Raw genomic sequence first — 14,523 nt, 5'->3', positions numbered from 1 at the left:
TAAGATACAAAATAAAGGAAAGTGAATTTGTGAGATCAGCTGGAACCTAGCGAGACCACACTATTGAGGATCACAGAATCTAGGGCGAAATCCAATTTGACACAGGTATGACAAGTCAGATATCTGTCCTCCTCAATGCCATAATATTTCAGTACATTATATTTTTGAGGTGGGAATCAGCAGCTGAGCTATTATTGTCACCACTTTAAATCGGTTACTGCATTGATGGGAGTCGTACATTGAGATGAAAGGTGGTTTCTGGACCAGGACTGTAGCATCAATGGTTTATCGTCATTTATAAAGTGAAAGATTGAATTCCATTTCTTCTGATATCCACTTTTTTAAGGAAATATGCAAACTGGAAATAGAAATGTGAGCGTTGTTTAGAAGCTCGAATTACTTCACCCTCACACAGAGGGTGAGATCTCTGAGTCCCAGCAGGCCCCGGATGTTTCCACACATGCACGGGTCAGGGGTCGGCTGCACAAACACAACTGTGTTTGGAGTTATTGGGGTCGAGGATAAGGGTCCAGTATGTCTGAATGAAAAATAAATGGTCCGAACATCACGTTCACATGGCCCAGGAGTAGGGCACCAGTTCGGAGAGGAGTCCCAGACAGAGAGATGTCCCAGAGAAGGAGGAGATCATCAGGGTAAGAGGAATGAAGAAAGAGGATGCAAGGAGTAAAAGTGTCACACGAGGGCTTGGAAGAAGCCCTGAAAAGTTGAAAAGGTAGCGGAAAATTGGTGATTCCGTGCTGGGTGCCATTGGGCAAAGGTAACCATTTGGAGCAATGTTGCGCTGCTCAGCCTGGCTGAAGAGCTGCAGTTGTGCTTTTGAGTTGATGCTGGAGTGCAGGCTCAGGAATGGAGGGAATGGGAGACAAGATTGAAACTCTGCAAGAAACTCTGCAAGCCTCGTTGAAGCTTGCCCAGTCAGAGCGACTTTTGCAGGAAATTCAGAGGTTAGACCTTTGAGGGTGAAGACAGCAATCCCTTGTGAGACAGTTTCAATGAGACTGGTTGGCTCACAGCATTTACTGATGTCTGGGCGTGTTGCTGAGAAATCTGTGGGATCTGTCTTGGTCACATCTGCCATTTATTGAGCAATGTCTGACCACCTCACGTTAATTCTGAATGTTAAAGTGTAAGGTGGATATTGTATATTGTTTTACTTTTCTGACTTTGTATGCTAAATTTTATCATGAAACTGGTTATATTCATACCTGATACTAATATTTTTGTTAAGTCAGCTGCACTAGATAATCTCTGCTAAAAATGTCAAAAGTTCATCATAAGGTCAGGTACTAAATTTATTTCTGGCTTTAAGTTGTGTTTGTGGAGCTGCTGTACAATGGTGATTCTGTAAAAGAGGATATTGAAGGTACAGCATTAAAAAAATAATACTTCCATTTGCTGAGGATGTCATAGTGTTAGTTTTACGTACTTTATAATATGCCTCTAACAATGGAAATGGACAAACGATCTAAAGTTTGTGATGTGCAACTGGTCCAAGATGCAAGATATATAAATCCACATGATTTACAATAGTCATACAAAAAAGCAGACCTTCCCATTTCCAACACAACAGAATACCATGCAAAAATTGATCAGATCAAGCTGATACTTAACATCTGAATAGAAAATCATTGGCATTCTCATTCTTCTTTTGCTGATTTCACAACTCCCCTGCAAAACAAAGTTTCATTTTAAATATTCAACTGAAGAAAAATACTTTTTAAATATATACGGTATTAAGTAAAAATTAACATTTGGATACTCCAGGGAAACTTATTTTTAAAAACTTTATCTTCTTCATCTGAAAATATACGCATGTAGCTAATTTAAAATGTCTCTGTGAGGTAAGAAGGCAGAAACTAAGTCCAAGCACTGAAATAGCAATTTTCACCATTTATTCTTAATTGTATCCAAAATGGTAGGCTCTAATTGGCGCTCGTTTGAGGAAATGCCAAATGAAGCATTCAAGTATTGTTCTTCAAAACACTTTTTACTGTTTAAAATAGTTAATAACAAATCAAAAAAAGCTATTTTTCCTACTGGACAATGATCAGTAATCTACAGAAGGCAGGAGATCCATACCTGGCTGCTCAATTCTGGACACATTTCATAAATAAATCATACAATAGTATTGTGCACTATTTTCATATTTTTCTGAAAGAAATTTTTCTATGGACTCAATTCACATCCCGCAAGTAAGACAGTTTTGCATTGTTACAAGTCTTCTCAATTCCAGTGAGAAAATTTGGTCAACATTAAAATTTTCGCTGAAATGTAATGGTCAAAGATACAATCCAAGCATCAAAAATATGGAAATAAGTTCAGACAAGATTTGTTTTGCAGTAAGCATGGGCTATATTTCCATTAGGGTCTTTGCTGTGTGAACACATTTTTCTGATGTTAAATTCCAGCATCTATTTCTTTAAATGCAGACATTTATCTGTTTTAAATGTGTAAATGTCTGATTAACAAAAAGGGCAGGCAGAAATCTCAGTATGACCATATCAAGCGTTAGTATAAGATTGTCAGTTGTAAACTATACCCCAATCAAGACATCGCCTCAGTTCAGCTTCTCTACAGACAGTATTAATCACAATAGGACATCATCAGAAATACAGTTACACCTAGGATGATGAGCAGTTCATACTGTTGGCCTATTGGAGGGGAAAAGAGAAAATTTAGAAAAAAGGTCTTTAACATTAACACACTTAAAAAAGTAATTAAATACTGCCAGCTAACCCGTTATTGAAGTGGTCTTGAGAGGCCTGAAATATGGGAGTTTAAGTTTGTCATTAGCAAACCAGTTTTTAACAATTATTTAACACTGATGTTAAACTGACCAGTTTATCATTCCCAGGGCATTTGCCACTTTCCAATCCTCTGACACCTCCCCCGCATCTAGGAAGGACTGGAAGATTATGACAAGCCCTTCCGCTATCTCCACTCCCACTTCCTTTAGCAACATGAGGAGCAAGCCAACCAGACCAGGCGACTTATCCACTCTAAACATAGCCACCAATCAGCGTATCCTATCAATGTTTACCTCACCCATTAACTCTACCATCTCTGCTTCTACTGATTTTTGTCAGCATCCTCTTCCTTAGTAAACACCAGTACAAAGTACTCATTAAGAATGCCAGCCTTGCTTTGTGCCTGTAAATATATATCACCCGCTTTATCCCTAATAGGTTCCACCCCATCTCTTACTACCTGCTTACAGTTTAAATGCAAGTAGAAGATTTTTAGGTTCCTTTTCATGTTAACTACCATTCTATTCTCACATTCCCTGTCTTATTTTCCTTTTTACTTCCCCTCTTAGCTTCTTGGCCAGAATTTTACCAGAAAGACTGAATTCCCAACGTCAGAATGAAATGCGCATCCTGAGCCCATGCTGACAGGGAATGAGACCCTGGAGGCTATTTTACCAATGGCACCTGATTAAGAGGCTGCAGCCAGGATTGGACAGCAGCCTGCCTATCTGAGCTGCCATGCAGCCAAGATAGAGGCTGTCACTTCTGAGGCTACAGGGAGAAGGAGAGAGTGACCTGGATTTTCATGGAGTCAGGGAGACTCGGTGGAGGAGTGAAAATGGCGGTTGGGACCCAATTCCTGGATTATCAACCCTGTTCCTGGGGTTTCACCAGAACCTTTTAAAATGCATGCTTATTCGGGTCTTGAGCCCGCACCCGGCATTGCTGACCTGGCCGGCTCCATTGCGAGAACAGGCACTTCCTAGTCCTCTGTAATTTTCGTGGAGTCAGATCAACTTTTCAGAGTTGTCTGGTACACCTCCGAGGTGTCATGAACTTTAGTCTGGATGAGGGAACCTTCTGAAAGCTAAGTTCAAAAGGTCCACCTCATGGCCCTCCCCATGGCCCCTTGTACTTCCATGCCAAGCTGTACCCCCCACCTTCCCCCATGGCGTCTCATATCCCCATGCCAAGCTATGGCACTTCCATGTCCGATCACCCACTATACACCATATAGAACCAATAAGCCCTATAGTGACAACAGGATTTGTAAAAGAAAAGCTTTAAAAAAAAGTAATTAATTGATAACTTTCGACTTTATTAAAAAATCTCACTTAACTACAAGCCAATAACAGTGTCAATCATCCAGACCCTTTTGAGTATTGACAGCTGAAACTGTAAGCATTTGAACCCTCTTTATCTTGAATAAGTAAACATTGTGTAATTGACAGAAGAGATCAGAGAGCTAGAGCAATGTTTTCCCTGAGACTTAGCTGGTTCAACAATCTAATGGATGTCTGGGCTATCAGCCAAGCCTCATTATGCATTTATTATGCAACCAGCCCAGTATAAAGCAGTGAAATGGAAGAGACCCAGCTCAGTATAAAGTAACATGATAGATACCAGGCCCAATATAAAGCAACACAATAGTAAAGACCCAAACCAATATAAAGCAGTGCAAGAACTGACACTCAGCCCAGCATAAACCAGTGTGATGGCAGAGACGTGGGGCAGAATCATCCCAGATTTGCACTAAGTGCAGTAGAGGGCATTTTACCTGACAACTAGAATGGCGGCTTATCACGCCGTATCATCCCAAACCTGCTGTGTAAATTATTCATTCCCAGCAAACATGGCGAGTGGGCTCTCATTCACCTGCCACGCCATCGTCTCGCCGCTTCATCGTGCTGGGCACCATATTTAAAGTGCAGCCGCACACACCTCTCAGTGCTTCCAGTTCATGACTGCTGCAAAGAAGACTGCAGTCCCAGGTTCAATGACGTGTCCCTCAAACACCTTTTGGATGCAGGGGCTCGCCATGACGTCCTCTACCCTGGCTCTAGCTGCAGGATGGGCAGCAACCTCACTAATCTGGCTTGGGAGGCAGTGGTCGGTGCCAAAGCCTTGCAAAAGGGGATAGCCACCTAGTGACACAAGAGGATGAATGATCTCCTTCATTCCGCCAGGTCCTTTAGTCTTCTCATCACTCTCAACTTTCACACTCACAAACACATCCACAGGGCCCCTGTTCACTGCCAATTCAAGGAACATCACCATTCACTCTCTCTCACACACTTTCATCTGCCTTGCGGATTGTATCCTCATCCCACCCATGGCACCACTCACCACTCACACATGCCAGGCATACTTTTCATCTGGCCTCGCAGGCATTCTGCCTACACTCTCTCCATCTCTTTTTATGCAGGACAAGCTGGCACACAACAGGAGGGAGAGGTCGCTTATCAGTGGAGGAATGCCTGAAATCAAGACTTTGAAAACAGAGCCATCTAACTGGCCGGCAAGAATCTGGACCGTTCCTGTGCTGACGATGAAGGTGGTGGTGCTCTACCGATTGAGGATCCAGCAGTATAACATCAATCAGACAATCATACTGTGGATGATGTGTCCTGCTTCACAGGCCATTACGATGCACTAATTATCTCTGCTTGCTTTCACAGGCACATCTGCCAAACAGCCAAAAGTCTGCAACCCAGGGTCTCCACTCAAGCCTCTGAAGAGGAACCTGAAGGCACCCTCCTTGAAGTTCCATCACAGCGCTCAACCACACCCTCCACCAATGCAGAGACACACATCTCGGTGGGACTTGGCTTTAGAGTAGCCTTCAGATCACAACCTGGTGAGCACATCGCACTTTCTGATCCACAACAAGCAGCGGCATTGACTTCCCGGGTGTCTGGCACTTGGAGGACTGCTGGAGGCCAGAACTTTGCTGAATCCAAGTCAGATGTCGGGCCTCTGAACTCAATCATGTCAAAGTTGCCGGAGCTGCAAGGGCAAGCATGGGAACATAAGGAAGGGATGTCCACTGCACTTCTCAGAATGCAAGGCACAATGGAGAAGTCTGTTCGCCTTCAGGCTGAGGTGATAATGCTGGCATGCCAACACACTGAGGTCAACATTGGTTGGATGGCAGCTGTCATGGAGACTTTGGTCCAAGACGTCGCTCCTGCACTGCTGCTTGGGCTGAACTCTATCGCTGATGCCATAGTTGTCCTCCCAACAGTGAGTACGCGAGAGGGGTGCGGAGCAGCTCAATCTCACTAGATACCCATTCCCCTCAAGGAGTCAGCCAGAGGCCCTTGGGCATGCATAAGGAGGAGGATCAGCAGGTGTACACCCCAGGGCCATCCACCCCGGTAACTCCAGGAGTGTCCACTCCATCCGAATCCAGTCTTCCTGTGACCCCAGCAACTTCAGCTCCACAGCTCAAGCAGGGTCACTTCCACAGAGCAGGTCCCTGAAAGCAGGCCAGGGCCCTGGGGCCGTCCAAATCACAACCCTCGAGAGGATGCCTGTCAAGGTTATCACAGATAGGGTGTAGCAGTCAGTAGGCTGCCTCCACCTCCGCTGTGGATGTCCAGGGAGCACCAAGACGTAACGGCAGGGTTAGGAAACTTAAGAAGATGTAGTTGCATAGCCTGGGCACGGATATTAATCATTTGTACATAATGTTCACTATTGTCAATAAACTCCCAAGACTGTCTCCCTGTCTATGGCTACTTGTCTTGATGAGCAATTTCGTTGCCACTCAGATATGAAACCTTTCTGCACAAGATAAAGGCAGGTGTTTCAGTCCAGGACCTCTTCCCTGTGCTTTATGAAGCCTTCAGACCAAAGTAGTGGTCCAGTTTCATATTCCCTGGACACATTAGTGACACCTGCACCTCGATGGTGCTTGCCATTGTTGCCAGAATGTTGTGGGCTAGTGTCACCAAGTTCCGTCATTCTTTCTGCGTGCTCTCTGCACCTTTTAAGGTGGGGCTGGCTCCCATCTCTTCAACATCTGTGATCAGTGACGCTGTGCTCCTGAAGGGTTCAGATGCTGTAGGTGGACAAAGGATCAGATGCTTTTAAGATTTCATGGCTGCTTCTCTGTGATACGACCCTGAAATGATTCTCAGCCAGACAGAAGTCAGACGTCCTTACAGGCTATGTGAAGTCCTATGGCATGTCCTCGCTGCTTGTCATCATCTTCCTGCAATCAAGCGACCCTTAGGGCCTCCACTGCGCCTCTATGACAGGAGCATTATCACAGAGAGACTGGAGTCAAACATTTATAGATGCAATGTGAGGATCTTATGGTGTCTCCTCACTGCATGTCGTTATCAACCTCCACAAATGTAGTGGCTACAAGGGCCTCCCAAGCACGCCTGCCTTGTCTCATCCCCATCATTGTCACCTTCGAGGACCTCCTCACCCTCATCCCGGTCAGCATCCTCCTCATCAGAGGAGACCTCCAGCTTCTCCGTCACCTCCTCAGCCAGCTCCTCTCCCCATTGCAGAGCCAGGTTGTAAAGGGTGCAGCAGGCAACGACAATGTGTGACACCCTCTGTGGACTATAATGAAGGGTTCCACGAGACCGGTCCAGGCACTGGAACCTCATTTTCAGCACCCAGACAGTTTGCTGCACCAAGTTGCAAGTTATACCTTCACTCTGCTGCAGTCTGAGACCACCTCACAGGTGTCATCAGCCACGGCTTCTGCAGGTAGCCCTTGTCCCTGAAGAGCCATCCCTGCAGCCTCTGTGGACCCTGGTAGATGACCAACTGAGAATGTAGGAGTTGTACACACTCCCTGGAAACTCTGTGGACCTGCAGGATGCATTTGTGGTGATCTCACACCAGGTGCGCATTCAGTGAATGGAAGCCCTTGTAGTTGACATAATTGACAACGTGTTGCGACGGAGATCTGAGCACTACGTGAGTGCATTCGATGGCAACCGGCACTTGTGGGGAAACTCAAGATCTGGGCAAATCCAATTGCTCTTACATCCTGGCTCTCCTGGTCCAGGACGAAATGCATGAAGTTATGTGCCCTCGCAAAGATGGCATCCATGACCGTGATGGCATTTGTGGGTAGAGGCTTGTGATATCCCATAGAAGTCACCTGTGGAGCCCTGAAAGGAGCCACTGGCGAAGAAATTGAGCACCACTGTCACTTTCATTTCCACTGGCAGCAGATGCCCTCCATGTCCACGTGGCACCAAATCCTGCAGTGGCTGACAGATACAACCAACCAGTTCCTGGACATGTGCAGCCTTCAGCGACACTGGTTCTCGGTCATCTGCAGGAATGAAAGGCAACATCTATAATCCCTGGGTCTAGCTAGCCGCTGACCAGTGATGGCTCGTTGTGGCTCTTCGGCGGCATGTGCGGGAGCCAGTTGCCCCTTCTTCCAGAGGGTGCTGTTCCTCCCACTGTGCATCCAGTCGCTCTCTGTCATCTTTGCTCTCTGTAGGCCATCAGGACTACAGCTAGTTCACCAGGCTCCATGATCCTGATGTACACCTCCTGCAAGATAAAAGGGAGAGAAGATTGTGTTAGTATGGGTATACTAAGAACCTCTCTTGGTTAAGTCTGAAGGCCCCTTAACGCAATCTGGAGAGTGCTGGCTGCCACTTGGATAGCCAGGGATTAGTGCGCTGCATGGCTGCCTGAAACCCCACCTTTCTCCACCCCACTCCACCTGACCGATTGGCGGCAGCTTTGCCCATTGAACTGCATGCTGTGCTCTCAGCTCAGGCACAGGCATTCTAACCCGCTCTGCAAAGCTGCACAGTTAGCTTGAACCATGGGGGAGACAGGTCCAAACCAGGATGCTGACATTGCAAGGGGCTGTGAGCAACTCCACCAGTAACTGCTCCATGGCCAGCTTTAGCAAGGAGATTGTACAATGTGCCCAATCATCCAACTATTCTGCAGTCCACTGAAGTGCTCTCTAGTTTGCAGCCTGTGCCTAAGGGGTGAAAAGCTCTGGAGTGCTTGGTGGCACTTTTATGCCTCTGTGTTCCTTTAGTGGGCACATAAGCTAGAGGCCTGACTCCAATCATACCAATGTAGTTGCACCTGAACTGTCATAGCTTATTATGACACAGCTGATGGTAAAGGTTGAGTTGTTCAAATCCCAGAGGGAAACTCGAAACAACTGTCATAATCCCTTTTTTCAATTTGTATGTTTTGAGATGCAGGCTTTGATTCAGTAGTAATAAGACCACTGAGTCTGAAGAGGATTTTATGAAACTAAATTAAACATTTATTAATACAAGAAAAATTGTAAGCACATACACATGTCCACAAAATTACTACTATAATAACTACAAAAATCTCATAATTAATCTGACTCTCAGTTATACACCCATTAAGGCAATAGTAAATCTCATGTATTTAAACAGATACCCGGCAAAGCACACTCTGGACAGTTGCTCTGCTCAAGCCACCAAATGCAACCGATGCCAGTGAGCACAGATGATTCCACCCCCGATCCAGTATAGCTTCTATAAGCTCTGGGTCCTTGCAGACAGCAGCTTGAGGTTAAACAGGCTGGATGCTTCTCACACTTGTTGGATCTTAAAATGCCTCTGCCTTACACAAAATCTGTTTTCCCCTTTATACATACCTTTCTCTTTGAATGTAAATTTTCCATTGTATCACTAGGCTTTTAACTTTGCCTCTTCTAACAATAACATCCTTTTACCCCACCAATATTATTAGTAAGCTGAAAAAATAAACACATTGCTTGGCATCTTCTAACTAGGTGTAAGATGTCACCCGCAGTCTTGAGTGGCTTATTCAACAATTGCAAATGTACACTTTTCCTTTTAACTTCCTTTCTGTTCCCACAGTTAACATCTCAAAACTACTATACATCAAAGCATCCAGACTAGCTGCCTTTAATCCAATTAAGACATACACATACACACATAGACACAGACACCCCCAAAATCATCTCAACTGCAGGACAGCCTTTGCCTGGCCACCCCAACGCACCTCAACCTTGAAGTCCAACAAGTATCTCTTGTGAGCACTCTTCAGTGTTACTGTGCACTCACCTCCGAGTTCTCCCCAAAATGTAGCCCTCAAAGTGCACGCCTTACATAGGTTGTTGTGAAGCACATTGGCATGCAATCATGCTGATATGGGTGGGTGATCCAGCTGGATGGGGGGCTGGGGATGAGACCAGCAGGCTAACCTTATAATGATATGCTGATCAATTAAAATGAGGCTCCCGACGTCCAACAGTGGAAGACATGGCCTGCCATTGACGGGCTGAGCGGATAATCGCAAACAGGTTTCACGATGGCATGAAGCTGATTTTTGGCCACCTTGTCCCATTGCCTGCTCAAGCCACCAAATGCACCCGATGCCAGTGGGCACAGACGATACCACCCCCGATCTAGTATAGTGTGAGAGCAGAGACCCAGCCGAGTACAAAGCAATGCAAGAGCAGTGACCCAACATAATGTAAATCTGCATGATAGCAGAGACCTTACCCAGTTAAAAGCAAAACAATGGCCAAGATCCAGACCAGTATAAAGCAGAGAGCCGGACAAGGCCAAGGGTGTTGAAAGAGATTGCTATAGAGACAGTGGATGCATTGGTGGTCAATTTGCAAAATTCTATAGATTCTGGAATGGTTCCTGAAGATTGGAAAGTAGCCAGTGTCATCCCACTATTTAAGAAGGGAGGGAGAAAGAAAACACGGAACTACAGATCTGTTAGCCTTAGTAGGGAAAATGCTAGAATTTATTATAAAGGATGTGATAAATGGATAACAAAACAAAAACAAAAATACCTGGAGAAACTCAGCAGGTCTGGCAGCACCTGTGGAGAGGAGCACAGTTACCGTTTCAAGTCCGAATGACCCTCCAACAGAACTAAGTAAAAATAGAAGTAGAAGAGAGGTGAAATATAAGCTGGTTTAAGGGGAAATGGGACAAGTAGAGCTGGATAGAGGGCCAGTGATAGGTGGAGATAACCAAAAGATGTCACAGACAAAAGGACAAAGAGGTGTTGAAGGTGGTGATATTATCTAAGGAATGTGCTAATTAAGGGTAGAAAGCAGGACAAGCAAGTTACATAGCCTTAGGGGGGTGGGGTGGTGTGAAGGAATCAAAAAGGCTAAAAGGTAGAGATAAAACAATGGATGGAAATATCTTTAAAAATAATGGAAGTAGGTGGGAAAAGAAAAATCTATATAAATTATCGGAAAACGAAAAAAAAAAATAAGGGGGAGGGAAATCGGAAAGGGGGTGGGGATGGAAGAGAAAGTTCATGATCTAAAATTGTTGAACTCAATATTCAGTCCTGAAGGCTGTAAAGTGCCTAGTCGGAAGATGAGGTGCTGTTCCTCCAGTTTGTGTTGAGCTTCACTGGAACAATGCAACAAGCCAAGGACAGACATGTGGGCATGAGAGCAGGGTGCAGTGTTGAAATGGCAAACGACAGGGAGGTCTGGGTTTCCTTCACAATATTCCAGTTGTGGCCTCACCAGTGTTTAAACAATTCCAACATTATATCCTAACTTTTATACTCTATACCTCTGCCAATGAAGGAGAGCATTCCATATGCCTTCTTTACAACCTTGTCTACCTGAACTGCTGCCTTCAGAGACCTATGTACTTGTATGCCAAGATCTCTCACTTCATCTACCTCTCTTAGTATATTCCCATTTATTTGGTAATCCCTGTAACTATTTGACCTCCCTAAATGTATGACCTCACACTTCTCTATGTTAAAATCCATCTGCCACTTTACCGCCCACTCCACCAACCCATCTATATCGTTTTAGAGATTATGGCTATCCTTTACACTATCCACTATTCGGCCAATCTTTGTGTCATCTGCAAATTTCCCAATCATGCCCCCCACGTTCACGTCCAAATCGTTAATATATAACACTAACAGCAAGGGTTCCAACACCGAACCCCGCGGAACACCACTTGAGACAACTTTCCATTCGCAAGAGCATCCATTGACCATTACCCTTTGTTTCCTGTTACAAAACCAACCCTTTATCCAGTTTGTCACATTACCCTGTATCCCATGGGCTTTTACTTTCCTGACCAATCTGCCATGTGGGACTTTGTCAAATGCCTTGCTAAAACCCATGTACACAACATCCACTGCACTACCTCCATCAACCCTTCTTGTCACTTCCTCAAAGAATTCAATCAAATTTGTGAGGCAAGACCTTCCTTTAACAAATCCATGCTGACCAACCCTGACTAGTCCATGCCTTTCCACATGAAAGTTAATCCTATCTCTCAGGATTGATTCTACTAATTTGCTCACCACCGATGTAAGACTAACTGGCCTATAATTGTTTGGCATTTCCTTTGATCCCTTTTTAAACAATGAAACTACGTTAGCATTTCTCCAGTCCTCCAGTACCTCCCCTGTATCTAGTGAAGATTGGAAAATCATCGTCAGAGCATCTGCTATCTCCTCCCTGACTTCCTTCAGCAGCCTCGAAAACAATCTATCTGGCCCTGGTGCCTTATCAACTTTCAAGGATTTCAACCCTTCGAGTACTTCCTCTCTTTATGACTATCCCATCCAATATCTCCCAGTGTTCCTCCTGGACTACTATATCTACATCCTTCCTTTCCTTTGTAAACAGGGAGACAAAATATTCATTCAAAAACCTTCCCACACACAAACCCTTCTGCATCTACACACAAGTTTCCATCTTCATCTATGATAGGTCCCACTTTTTCCTTAACTAGCCTTTTAGCATTAATGTATTGGTAAAACATCTTTGGGTTATCTTTAACTTTACTTGCTAATCTTTTTCAATCCCTCTCTTTGATTTCCTTTTTTTAATTCATCCCTGCACTTCCTATATTTGTCTAGGCTACCTGCAGTGCTTAGTTCTTTGTGTCTTCCGTACGCTTTCTTTTTCTGTTTGATCTTCCCCTGTATTCCTCTAGACAACCAGGGAAGTCTAGATTTGGCAATACTACTCTTATTTTTGTTGGGGACATGTCTACTTTGTACAATTAGGATCTCGCTTTTTAGTGCTTCCCACTGGTTTTCCACTGTTTTACCCTCCAGCAGTGCTGTCCAGTCCACCTCAGCCAAGTCCCTTCTCATTTCTGCAAAATTTGCCTTCCCCCAGTTCAAGACTTTTACTCCGGCCTTATCTCTGTCCTTTTCCATGGTAATGCTAAATCTGACTGAATTGTGATCACTGTCCTCGATATGGTCACCAACTGTCACTTCACCCACTTGCCCTTCTTCTTTCTCCAAGACTAGGTCTAGAAGCATCTCCTTTCATTGGGTTTGTCACTAATTGGTTGAAAAATTTTTCCTCAGTGCCCCTTATCTTGTTTGAATCCCAGTTGATATTAGGATAGTTGAAACCTCCTACTATTACTACCCTCTTGTTCTTACAAGCAGCAATTTTCCTACACATTTGTTCTTCTATCTCCCTTTCACTATTTGGGGGTCTGTAGTATACTCCCAGTAGTGTGACTGCCCCTTTTTTATTTCTAAGCTCCATCCATAAAGCCTCATTTGTTGACCCATTTAGTATATCATCCCTTCTCACAACTGGTATTGATTCTTTAACCATTAGTGCTACCCCCCTCCTTTTTTATCTCCTACTCTGTCGTGTCTGAAGACTCTATAACCAGGGATATTAAGCTGCCAGTTTTGTCCCTCCTTTAGCCAGGTCTCCTTTATAGCAATGACATCCTGCTGACATGTGTCTCTCTGTGCCCTTAACTCATCTACCTTGTTTGTAATACTCCTTGCATTGAAGTATAACCAGTTTAACACCGTCAATTTCCCTTGCTGGACACTTTGTAAACTTTGCTTCTCCTGTAACTCCATGTCTATAGCAACGTCCCTAGCTAATGTTCGACCTCCATTTTTCTGATCTGAATCTGACCTATCTGATCCTACTCCTGGGATCCCATCCCCCGCCACACTAGTTTAAATACTCCCCAGCAGAACTAGCAAAAGCGCCCGCAAGGACACTGGTCCCAGCTCTGCCTGGGTGCAGCCCACTCGGTTTGTACAGGTCCCACCTTCCCCAGAACCGGTCCCAGTGCCTCAAGAATCTGAACCCCTCCCGGCTACACCATCTCTCCAGCCACATGTTCATTTGGTCTAACCTCTTATTCCTGCTCTTGCTAGCATGTGGAACTGGGAGTAATTCTGAGATTACTACATTTGAGGTCCTGCATTTTAATATACCTCCTAACTCCCTGTACTGAGCTTGCAGGTCCTCATCCCTTCGTTTACCTACGTCGTTGGTACCAATGTGTACCACAACCACTGGCTGCTTACCTTCCCTCCCCAGAATGTCCTGCAGCTGCTCCATGACATCCTAGACCCTGGCACCAGGGAGGCAACATGCCATCCTCGGTTCACGTTTGCGGTCTCAGAAGCGTCTGTCTGTGCCCCTAACTATTGAATCCCCTATCACTACAGCCCTGCCACTTGTTTTCCTCCCGCCCCTCTGAGCAGCAGAGCCACCCACTGTGCCGTGAACTTGGCTGTTGCTGCTTTCCCCTGAGAGGCCATCCCCCCAACAGTATCCAAAGCAGTATATCTGTTAGAGAGGGGGGTGACCACAGGGGACTCCTGCACTACATTCCTGAGTCTTTCACTGTTCCTGATGGTCACCCATTCCCATTCTACCTGTGTAATCTTCACCTGCAGTGTGACCACCTTGCTAAATGTGCTATCCACGACTTGCTCAGTATCGTGGATGCTCCAGAATAAGTCC

The sequence above is a fragment of the Carcharodon carcharias genome, chromosome 9, assembly GCF_017639515.1.
Source record: "Carcharodon carcharias isolate sCarCar2 chromosome 9, sCarCar2.pri, whole genome shotgun sequence".
NCBI lineage: Eukaryota > Metazoa > Chordata > Chondrichthyes > Lamniformes > Lamnidae > Carcharodon > Carcharodon carcharias.
The sequence above is the reverse complement of the archived record's forward strand: the minus strand, read 5'-3'. Positions refer to the sequence as shown.